Below are 12,961 nucleotides of genomic sequence, written 5' to 3'. Positions count from 1 at the left end.
ATGATTGACAGAATACAGACAATTCTCCCGCACCAGGCAGAGGCTAGCCTGAGTAATCTGTGCACACAGAAAATAAGACGGGGAACACTTATTGTCATGCTGTTCTAAATGCTATTACTGGGCCCAAAGTTTAGCACTGGGTAGGAAGTAAAATTATATGTGTATTTTGAAGGGCTTGGTAAAAGTTTTATGAAGGGGGTACTATTGAATATGGTCACAGAGAATGGATGAGAATATACCACATTGTAAAATGTAAATTTAATGGGAATAGGAACATCATGCTCTTCCCCTGATTGGAGACAAGCTTATGTTGTTCAGGATCAGCTTTTACTGCTGATCCTCGTGTTCTATGCTTAAGTGCTAGGACTGCAGGCACATGACTCTGTGGTGAGGCCTCCACTTGAGTTATGCACCTCTAACTTCCGGAAATTTGTTTCTCCAACCACAAATAATATTCTTAAACACTTCATAAATTGTGTAAAGCTTTCCTGTAACCGACTTCAGCACATGCAGTTGGCAGAATCTAGGTACATCCTGAAAACTACAATTTATTCAGGTCAACTACACTCTCAGATGTCCTATATTTCTCCAGAATGAAAAAGTGCAGCTGGCCTCATTTTTGGCTTTCCCTCATCAACACAGACTTGCAAATACATAGACACAGGAAGAAAATCACACTGCCATTTTGGTTAACAATTGGAAAGAAAAAATGTGTCTAGACTGGAGAAGAAGAAACCAAACATTAAACATTGTTAAGACCTAGAACAGCTTTCTGGACTTGGCTCCAAGATGACCAAAAAAAAGGAGAAACAATGGTCGTGCCACAAAGGGCCGCGGCCATGTGCAGCCAATTCGCTGCACTACCTGCGCCTGCTGTGTGCCCAAGGATAAGGCCATTAAGAAGTTCGTCATTCAGAACCTCGTAGAGGCAGCTGCTGTCAGGGACATATCCAAAGCAAGTGTCTTCGATGCTTATGTGCTCCCCAAACTATATGTCAAGCTGCATTACTGTGTGAGCTGTGCTATTCATAGCAAGGTAGTCAGGAATCGATCTCGGGAAGCTGGGAAGGACTGAACATCCCCACCAAGATTTAGACCTGCTCGTGCTGCACCATGACCTCCTCCAAAGCCCATGTAAAGTGGCTTCATAAAGATAGAAGAAAACACCTTGGAAAAATAAAATGGGACTTACACTTGAAAAAAAAAGACTTAGACTAATATCACCTGACAAACCTGAAACTCCATTACTTAAGAATTTGCACTTGAAACTATTCTTCCTTTGTGATATGCTGACCTTCCATAGATCTCAGCTGCATATGACAACAAGGAATGATGTAAATGTGAACATGGCATCTTTTAGGTAAGCTAATTGCTACATGGCTTTTTTTTGTTTGTTTGTTTGTTTGTTTTTTTGGTTTTTCGAGACAGGGTTTCTCTGCAGCTTTTTTTCAGAGCTTGTCCTGGAACTAGCTCTTGTAGACCAGGCTGGCCTCGAACTCACAGAGATCCGCCTGCCTCTGCCTCCCGAGTGCTGGGATTAAAGGCGTGCGCCACCACCGCCCGGCGGCTTTTTCAATGATAATGATTACAATAAACACAAATAAACTAAAAAAAATCAAGTGATCCTCACTTAAAAATGGCCTTTTGCATCTAGAATGCAGTTAAATTAAAAAAAAAAAAGATGTGGGAGGCAGGAAGCAGGTTAGACATGTTCCAAATTAAGGAAACTTTGTTGTTGTGAATATATAATATTTCTGTCCAAAAGCTTTACTGATATGTATACAATATAGTATAGGAGGATCTTATGTGAATGTAGTTAAAAAAATGTATGTGATTGCTTCAGAGCAGAATTCATTTGGAAGAAGACAAATGTTGTCCCCAGCTGGTGTGGAAATGTCAGGTGAGGAGTCTGAGCACTCAGCTTCTCCCAAAGATTACCGATAAATGGGCCTTCTCTAAATGTTTATCCAGTTGTACAATAGACTATTTCATAAGTTTTGAGTAGCTTTCTCTCATAACTTGCTTGAGAACACAGAGATTTCTATAGCAAATTATTATAAAGCTTTAGATTAAACTAACATTCTTTAATACAATATATGTTAAAAAAAACATGTGTGTGTGTGTGTGTGTGTGTTTACAGTCTGTAAGCAAGGTTTTGCTCACAACTGCAATGACAGGTTTATTGAGGGTCATACACTCTTCAGAATTTTTTTCCTCATTTTTTTATTAAAGATTTCCATCTCCTCCCCTCCTCCTCCCCCTTCCCTCTCCTCCCTTCCACCCATACCCCCACTCCACCCCTCTCCAAGACAAAGAGCCATCAGGGTTCCCTTCACTATGTTAAGTCCAAGGTCCTCCCAGCTCCCCCTAAGTCCAGGAAGGTGAGCAACCAAACTGACAAGGCTCACAGCGAGCCCGTCCATGCTGTAGAGTTCATGTTCATTGCTGTTGTCCTTGGTTTCTCAGTCCTCCTCCACCGTCAGCCACATTCAGAGAGTCCGGTTTGGTCCCCTGTTCCATCAGTCCCATTCCAACTGGACTTGGTGGTCTCCCATTAGCTCTGTCCCACCGTCTCAATGGGTAAACGCACTCCTCACGGTCCTGACATCCTTGCTCATGATCTCCCTCCTTTTGCTCCTCATCAGGACCTTGGGAGCTCAGTCCGGTGCTCCTATGTGGGGCTCTGTCATTTTCTCCATCCAATGCCAGGTGAAGGTTCTATGGTGATATGCAAGATATTCATGAGTATGGCAATAGGATCTGGACATATCTGGCACCCTCTCCTCAGCTGCCCAAGGACCTAGCTGGGGGCGTCTTCCTGGACACCTGGCAACCCCTCTAGAGTCAAGTCTCTGCCAACCCTAGAATGGCTCCCTTAACTAAGATATATAATTCCTTGTTCCCATATCCACCCTTCCTATATCCCAACCATCCTAATCCCCCAAGCTCTTCCCATCCTCCACTTCACACTTTTCTCTCCCCATCCCCCCTCCCCCATCCCACCCCACCCCCATGTTCCCATTTTTTGCCCGGCAATCTTGTCTACTTCCAGTATCCAGGAGGATAACTATATGTTTTTCTTTGGGTTCACCTTCTTATATAGCTTCTCTAGGATTTTTTACGAATTATAGGCTCGATGTCCTTTATTTATGGCTAGAAACCAATTATGAGTGAATACATCCCATGTTCATCTTTTTGGGCCTGGGTTACCTCACTCAGGATGGTGTTTTCTATTTCCATCCATTTGCATGCAAAATTCAAGATGTCATTGTTTTTTACCGCCGAGTAGTACTCTAATATGCATATATTCCACACTTTATTCATCCGTTCTTCCACTGAAGGGCATCTCGGTTGTTTCCAGGTTCTGGCTATTACAAATAATGCTGCTATAAACATAGTTGAACAAATGCTTTTGTAATATGATTGGGCATCTCTTGGGTAAATTCCCAAGAGTGGGACTGCTGGGTCCTGGGGTAGGTTGATCCCAAATTTCCTGAGAAACCTCCACACTGCTTTCCAAAGCGGTTGCACAAGTTTGCATTCCCACCAGCAATGGCTGTGTGTACCCCTTACTCCACATCCTCTCCAGCAAAGGCTATCATTGGTGTTTTTGATTTTAGCCATTCTGACAGGTGTAAGATGGTATCTCAGCGTTGTTTTGATTTGCATTTCCCTGATTGCTAAGGAGGTTGAGCATGCCCTTAAGTGTCTTTTGGCCATTCGAACTTCTTCTGTTGAGAATTCTCTGTTCAGTTCAGTGCCCCATTTTTGAATTGGGTTAATTAGCATTTTAAAGTCTAGTCTCTTGAGTTCCTTATATATTTTGGAGATCAGACCTTTGTCTGTTGCGGGGTTGGTGAAGATCTTTTCCCAGTCAGTAGGCTGCCTTTGTGTCTTAGTGACAGTGTCCTTTGCTTTACAGAAGCTGCTCAGCTTCAGGAGGTCCCATTTATTCGATGTTGCCCTTAATGTCTGTGCTGCTGGGGCTATATGTAGGAAGCGGTCTCCTGTGCCCAAGTTGTCGAGTACTTCCCACTTTCTCCTCTAACAGGTTCAGTGTGTTCAGATTGATATTGAGGTCTTTAATCCATTTGGACTTGAGTTTTGTGCATGGTGATAGACACGGATCTACTTTCATTCTTCTACAGGTTGACATCCAGTTATGCCAGCACCATTTGTTGAAGATGCTTTCTTTCTTCCATTGTGTGCTTTTAGCTCCTTTATCAAAAATCAGGTGTTCATAGGTTTGTGGGTTAAGATCTGGGTCTTCTATTCGATTCCATTGGTCGACTTCTCTGTTTTTATGCCAATACCAAGCTGTTTTCAATACTGTAGCTCTGTAGTAGAGTTTGAAGTCAGGGATGGTAATGCCTCCAGAAGTTCCTTTATTGTATAAGATTGTTTTGGCTATCCTGGGTTTCTTGTTCTTCCATATAAAGTTGATTATTGTCCTCTCAAGATCTGTGAAGAATTTTGAGGTGATCTTTAAGGGGATTGCATTAAATCTATAGATTGCCTTTGGTAGTATTGCCATTTTTACTATGTTGATCCTCCCAAACCAAGAGCAAGGGAGATCCTTCCATTTTCTGGTATCCTCTTCAATTTTTTTCTTCAAAGACTTAAAGTTCTTGTCAAATAGGTCTTTCAATTCCTTGGTTAGAGTTACCCCAAGATATTTTATGCTATTTGGGGCTATCGTGAAAGGTGACGCTTCTCTGATTTCTTTCTCTGCTTCCTTATCCTTTGTATATAGGAGGGCGACTGATTTTTTGGAGTTGATCTTGTATCCTGCCACGATACTAAAGGAGTTTATCAGCTGTAGGAGTTCTTTGGTGGAGTTTTTTGGGTCGCTTATGTACACTATCATATCATCTGCAAATAGCGAAAGTTTAACTTCTTCCTTTCCAATTCGAATCCCCTTGATGCCCTTGTTTTGTCTTATTGCTATTGCTAGAACTTCAAGCACTATATTGAAGAGATAAGGAGAGAGTGGACAGCCTTGTCACGTTCCTGAATTTAGTGGGATGGCCTTGAGTTTCTCTCCATTTAATTTGATGTTAGCTGTCGGCTTGCTGTAAATAGCCTTTATTATATTTAGGAATGACCCCCGTATCTCTAATCTCTCCAAGACCTTTATCATAAAGGGGTGCTGAATTTTGCCAAATGCTTTTTCTGCATCTAATGAGATGATCATATGGTTTTTATCCTTCAGTTTATTTATATGATAGATTACATTGATAGATTTTCGTATGTTGAACCAGCCCTGCATCTCTGGGATGAAGCCTACTTGATCATAGTGGATAATTTTTCTAATTGTGTTCTTGGATTCTGTTTGCCAGTATTTTATTGAGAATTTTTGCATCGATGTTCATGAGTGAGATTGGCCTGTAATTCTCTTTCTTGGTTGAGTCTGTTTTTTTTTTGTTTTTTTTTTTTTTTTTCTGAAGCAGGGCTTCTTTGTGAAGCAGTCCTGGCTGTCCTGTAACTCACGCTGTAGACCAGGCTGTTCTTGAACTCATAGAGATCCATCAGCTTCTGCATCCCAATTGCTGTTGAAGGTGTGGACCACCACCACCTGGCTTGCTGTGAAAACTTTCTAATCAATTTAATAGTCACAAATTTTCAGTAATAGACAGAGGTTTGTTTCAGATGTATATATATATCATATATGAAGCCTGATATAAAGCAAAGTCCTTTTTTGGAGGAGGGAGAGCTGAGATGGATGAGTTAAAGAGGTATTTATTTGTCCCTAAGTAGCATATTCAGTGTCATGTGCCAAGAAAACTGAACAGATACAATTAATTAATAGCTCTTGGAATAAAATTGTGACTTGAAAATTCTTCACAATTCTTGTTGATGCTAATCCTTAGCTTAGTTATATCCCATCAATCTGTTGTACACTCATTTGGAATCTTTACCTGCTAACTGACACTAATGTACATAATAATTAAGTAATAATTCTATACATTAATTAACTTCATCTAGACATATTGGATGCCTAATGTGTGCAATGTACCATGCCACACATGTTTCTTTGCTTGGACTCAATGGGTGTGAAAGAACGAACCCGTTATGTGTTTTGAATCTGTAATGCAAAAAGCATTAGATCATGATCTCTCAGGCAGGCCAGAGTCTGCTAATTTCTATTACTTCTATGTCCATTGTCTGACAAGTAATCTTTTCTACAAGAAAAACCTGTATCTAAAGGACCCTTTAAGGTTGTCCAAATTCTAGTAGTTCTAAAATAATGAGTACAATGATAATGTCCACAAAGACAATAATCATAATGCTAATTTAGTGATAATAACTAACCTGCTTTTAATGTACATGTACTGACAGATTGATAATTTCATGAATTAATCAATGCAATGTAGATAAATACATCTATTTCTTTATATGTTGTATATGATGAATGTAAGCCTGAGATGAATGAACATTGGAAAAATTTTGAAGAACTACGATTTAAACTTGTGGTTACTAACTTTAAACTATAAATGGATCCTAAACTTTTTTCTGAATAAACATTTATCAGAGATAAACAATTATTGTTCTGAATAACAGCAGCACTAGAGAGAAAATAGGCTAATTGTAAGGAGAGATTTTTAAAGGCAGAAGATGTGTCTGCTGAGTACTATTTGAAATTGTCCTGCTAGCCATCACACTCAATGCAGTTAAAAATTCAAGAAACGTCTGTACAGTTTCCATTGCCATTTAGGTCTCCTCTCCATGACTTTGGCAAAGCATCACCATGGCAACCAGTCTCTTTCAATGGTGTTTGCACTGATGTTTCCATTTTAACTGTTGATTTGGAAAGTTCTAACTCTGACTTGACTAAAAAGTACAAAAATTAAAAAAAAAAACTGTTGTAAATAGTTAAAACTGAAAAGTATTGCAAAAGAATGCTTTGAGTTGTGTCCTTGAACTGAAATCATTTACAGAGAAACATCTGTAGTGACAATCATCATAATAATCACAGAGAATATTGACTAAATTTGCACGACATATGAAGACATTTGGGGAGTTTCAATTATATGTATTATTTCTTTTCACTAAATACTATTATAGCATAAATATTACAGGTGAGGAAACTGAGGTCCAGTATGGTGGAGGTTTTATGTGGTCATATGCTATCTAGCAAGAAATGTCTGAAAAGCCAAATGATTTAAACCTCTCTCCTACCATTTCTCTTAACTTAATGGCCTTCTTGGTGTAATTTAAGAACACCTGCATTCGTCTGATTACTCTGTAGCAAGTAATTTCCATGCCAATTGATTTAAATGGACTTTTCCAGGAGAAGAGAATGCCAATGGGATTCTTGTGAAAGAGGTTTATTAATGGAAGGCTCCCAGAAAGTGTAGTAATAGTAATAAGGGATCCCCCCATTTCTCACATATGCACTCTCACACACAGAATAACAGATACTAATTTATCCTGCATGTACATTCCAAGAGAAAAAGTGTGAATTGTTCAATTTAGATCAATTACCCACCTATAGTAGATAAAAATCGAGGCAGGAAGATAAGGTCATATGGCAAATACCAACGGCACTAAAATCCTTCAAATGAGAGTCAGTTATCATTAAATACAAACAGATATGCACACCCCAAATGTTCCTCATTTTAAGCGTGAATAAATATGTATGACACCCCGACGGTGACCTCCATTAGCATTTCAGACCTGTAGACTACATAAATAATTTTAGTGAAGTTTATATTATTTAACCAAGAGAGTAACTCTCTGAGGAGGTAGATATTTTCCTTGTTTTGTAAATGAATAAAGACTCCAGAAGGCAAAAAGTATGCTCATGTTAACAGAGTTGCAGGAGCCCAGTCAGATTTTAAATGCTTCTTATCTCTCTGTGCATTCCTTCATCACAGCTGCTACAAGGGAGCTAACATTGTCAGAGGAAGTGCTGTAGGAGACAGATTTTGTATTTCTTTTCTGATTTTCTCCATCCTTCCTCCCACATTAAAAAAAGGTTAAGAAAGCCAACTCTTGTCTTCACAGGAAGCCATCCATCTTCACTCCTGTCTTGGCAGGAGATGCTCCCCAGTCTGCCATTTTTAGCTGGCAGGCTATTCAGATAAATATCTCATGAATCATATTTTCCCCCTTCTCTCCTATGTGTACATCTCCCCACTTATTATATTCCTCGGCAATTTCAAAGGAATTAATTTTATATAACGGGGATGCTATTTGACCTTAAAATTTTCTATAGACTCATTTGAAATATAAGCATTGCTCAGATATTCAACTTTTGTGGTATGTGGGAGCACCTGTCATAGGCTAGTGCCAGAACAGGACTTGAGGATAAAATAAAAACAGTATATTAATATTCTGAAATGTTAAATAAGTGTCCTTTTAAAAATAAATATTTATAGAGACAAATTATTTATAATGATAGCAAAGAGCTATTTAGCATTTGATATTGTCCTGATCCTGTTATTATTATTTACAAGTGTTTATTCCTCTGATTCATTAAAAACATATAAATCCTGTCATCACCATTAGCTGACCGATGAGATAGTGAGGTTATATTGCTATGGCCAATCCACGATATCTTCGACCTGATTCAAACATCTTATTTTTCCTATCCCATATTCCTTCATCTTTTTCATAATTCAATTATGTATAAGACTGCAGAGTATATAAGAGAAATAAAACACACTGAAATGTCCCACAAGACAAAGAAGTATTAAAGGCCACTTTGATGATAGAATAGTGGTAATATATAGGACCACAGTCTTCAGAGGGAAATTGTCAGGTCATAGCAATCTGAGAAAAAGCATCAGTGTTAAGTCATAGGGCAACCACTTTTATACTGCATAGTTGGTTACAATTTTAAATTTCAAATTTAGGAAGAAGGTATTTAGTATGTAAGTAAGATCTATTAGGTGAGAGTAGAAGTATCACAATATATTTAGAGAATGGATACTGAAAAAGGAAGAATTAAAAAATAAATAGCCAGGCACATCAGAACATAGCACAGAAGATATTCTGAAAGCTGTATTCTGAGTTCAAAATATTATTTTTTATCCCCCCTGCACTGGCTATCTTTACCTAATAGGTTATAAGTTATTTTCATAAAACTTTTAGAAACAAGAAGTTTTGTTATAAGGCTCTAAAACTTGTTTCAGAATCCTTCTCTCAGAACTTGTGAAAAGAATCAAAAATGGACATTTACAGATTTTGCAATTCAAACAACCTCAGCATCTAATACGTGAAATATTTTTCTCACTTTTCCATAATGTGTGGGCTGCTGACTTTGCCTCTGTCTTGCCATTATGCATAGAATGAAGAATTGAATAGCTTTGAGGTGACTTCCTGATAGGCTTATTTTTAAACTAATTATAATTCTTTCCATCATTATTGTTAGAGGTAGGATGATACTATATAGTGCACACTTGTTTCAAATATTCAATACTGTTTTATAAGCCCTCTTAATGCTGAGATTTCACCTGTGAGCAATCACACCCTGCATGGCAGCCCTATTTTAAAGGTTAGTGGTAAGATGTATATTACAACAGCTTTTATGAGATGGCCTCTACTTCCCACACTTTCTTCAGAGGTGTCTAATGCAGAATTTCTATTTCGATAATGGAACTGAAATTGCCTTAAAGAAACAAATTGCCAGAGGTCAGGATCCTCAGTGAGTTCTATCTTTGTTTTTCTTAGGTCTTAAAACATAGATGGAATGAAATTTGGAATTGAATAATGAACAATAAAATATGATTTAAAACCATTTACAAAGCAGATGGAATATTTGGAACACTTAGTAGAGAAAATATATTTTCACTATTTTATCAAGTGTTCTCATAGCTAAAACATTACCTCAATAAGAACACACTGCTTAATGAAATGTTAAATGTTTATCCTTGCTGTTATAATGTCAACACTATGTGGACACACTGATTATTTCTGCTGAACAGCTCTGAATGACCTTGATCAATGTCTTTGATTAATAAAACTTTGTGAATCAACTTAAAAGTGACTGAATACATGTAGTTTCTATAGTAGACAAGACCATTCAACATTGACTGGCTATAAAGCCCATATAAATGGGTGGAAGTAGTAATGTATATCATAAAAGTTCAAGTCTCCTGAGCTTATGTTCTGTAGTAGGTATTTTTCTAGTGTTTGCAAGGGTTATATTCACAGTCTTCATAGTGAGTGTATAAGGGAGATGTTGCTTTAACATTCATTTACAAAGCAAGAAAATTTAGCATTTTATAGAATTATTAGAAAGGATTATCAAGAACTTAATTTTCTACATTAAAAATTTTAAATATCAGCATGAGATCACCTGCAGGTGAATGATGGCCACCTGAAGATATTAAGTCCTGCTATCTAAAATATATAAGGTTTTGGAGATGAAAAGTTTATTAGTTATGTGAGAGATACCCTTAGATAGTCTTAGCTGGCATTGGACAACAGACAGAAAGGCTTTATAATCACAGAGGAGGTGAAGGTCATGTGAATTTGGATTCAGAATTGCAATAGGTGTGACTACATGCAAAGGCATGCCGGCAGCTAACCAGGAACTGGAAGACGACCAAAGTCTTGCTTCAAAAATTCTGAAGAGTGGCCCTTCCTTCATTAGTCTGCTTGCAGCAAGGTAGGCCCTTTGTCAGCGAGCTGCTTGGCCTGCAAGGAGACCTGACAGTCGGCCAGAGGATCCATCATTCATTGGGGTGAGTGAGGAGTGAGTGCCTGAACCGCGGCATGGGCCAGGAGAGGGACCACCAACATTCCCCAACTCCTCCCCCACCCGCACACTTTCGGCTCTTCCTGCAGGGGTTATTCTCCCCGGATACTGCCTCTCTCTTCCTGTCCCTTCCCAACCTGCACCCAGAAAACACCCCCCCCCACCACCTCATCCTCCCGTCTTTGGGGCCACAAAATTCCACAGCTCAGCCTGTTTGGGCGCCTGGAACCTGGAATTGAGTGCACCCAGGCGGGTGGGAGGTCCCCTCCTTCCTTCATTAGCCTGCCTGCAGCAAGGTAAGCCCTTTGTCAGTGAGCTGCTTGGCCTACAAAGAGACCTGACAGTCTGCCAGAGGATCCATCATTCATTGGGGTGAGTGAATTGAATTCATTGGGGGGGAATTGAACTTCTAAAAGAAGTCCCAAAGGGGACTATTCAGTGGAAGAAATGGGCAGGCGCCAATGTAAGAATTCCTCCAACAATTTGAAAAACAACATGAAAGCACCAGAACCCAGCGAAATTATAACAGGAGGACTTGAACGCAGTAATCAAGAAGAAGTAGAAAAAAATGACTTTATGAAAGTAAGAGTCCCTTAAACAGGAAGTGAAAAAATCCCTTAAGAAAATGGACGAGAAGAATAACAAAGAGTTTGAAGAATTGAGTAAATCCGTAAATGATATCCTAGGAAACCAAGAAAAAACAGTCAAACAGATAATGGAAACAGTGCAAGACTTGAAAACTGAAATGGAGGAAAGGAAGAAAACACATCCGAGGGCCAGCTGGATATGGAAAATCTATGTAAACTAACAGAGACTACAGAAACAAGCATAACCAACAGAATACAAGAGATAGAAGAAAGAATCTCAGATTCTGAAGATACCTTAGAGAAAATAAACACACTGATCAAAGAAAACAGCAAATCCAACAAATTCTCACCACAAAACATTCAGGAAATCTGGGACACAATAAAAAGACCAAACCTAAGAATAATTGGCATAGAAGAAGGAGAAGAAATACAGCTCAATGGTCCAGAAAATATATTTAATAAAATTATAGAAGAAAATTTCCCAAACCTAAAGAAAGATATTCCTATTAAGGTTCAAGAAGCTTACAGAACACCAAATAGACTGGATCAAAAAAAAAAAAAAATCCCATCGCCATATTATAATCAAAACACAAAACATACAGAATAAAGAAAGAATATTAAGAGCTGCAAAGGAAAAAGGTCAAGTAACATATAAAGGTAAACCTATCAGACTAACACCTGACTTCTCTATGGAAACCATGAAAGCCAGAAGGTCCTGGATAGATGTTTTGCAGAAACTAAGAGACCATGGATGCAAGCCCAGATTACTATACCCAGCCAAGCTTTCATTCACTATAAATGGAGAAATCAAAATATTCCAGGCTAAAAACAAATTTAAACAATACATAGCCACAAATCCAGCCTTACAGAAAGTAATAGAAGGAAATTCACACACAAAGGAGTCCAGCATTGCCCAAAATAACTCAGACATCTAGCGACCCTTCACCAGCACATCTCAAAGAAAGGAAACACACAATCTCTACTACCAAATAAAAAATGACAACCGGAGTTAACATCCACTGGTCATTAATATCACTTAATATCAATGGACTCAATTCACCTATAAAAAGGCACAGGCTAAGAGATTGGATATGAAAACAGGATCCAACATTCTGCTGTTTACAAGAAACACACCTCAACCACAAAGACAGACATCTACTCAGAGTAAAGGGTTGGGAAAAGGTTTATCAAGCAAATGGACCTAAGAAACAAGCGGGTGTGGCCATACTAATTTCTAACAAAGTTGACTTCAAACTAAAATCAATCAGAAGAGATGGAAAGGGACACTTTATACTCATTACAGGAAAAATCTATCAGAATGAAGTCTCAATCCTGAATATCTATGCCCCTAATACAAAAGCACCCACTTATGTAAAAGAAACATTACTAGAACTCAAGGCAGCCATCAAACCAAACACACTGATAGTGGGAGACTTCAACACTCCTCTTTCACCAATGGACAGGTCAATTCGACAGAAACCTAACAGAATTAAGAGACTTAATAGAGGTAATGAACCAAATGGACCTAACAGACATCTATAAAACATTCCACCCAAACAGGAAAGAATATACCTTCTTCTCTGCGGCACATGGAACCTTTTCGAAAATTGACCACATACTTGGTAACAAAGCAAACTTCCACAGTTACAAAAACATATTAGTAACCACC

The 12,961-nt window shown here is 38.5% G+C and overlaps 1 pseudogene; it reads left to right on the top strand.

Annotated features, from left to right (window-relative positions):
* Window positions 1–802: 802 nt before the first annotated feature.
* Window positions 803–1,138, top strand: LOC119802184 (annotated as a pseudogene).
* Window positions 1,139–12,961: the final 11,823 nt, after the last annotated feature.

The sequence above is a fragment of the Arvicola amphibius genome, chromosome 15 (genome assembly GCF_903992535.2).
Source record: "Arvicola amphibius chromosome 15, mArvAmp1.2, whole genome shotgun sequence".
Classification (NCBI taxonomy): Eukaryota; Metazoa; Chordata; class Mammalia; order Rodentia; family Cricetidae; genus Arvicola; species Arvicola amphibius.
This window is presented reverse-complemented; position numbering and strand designations above follow the sequence as displayed.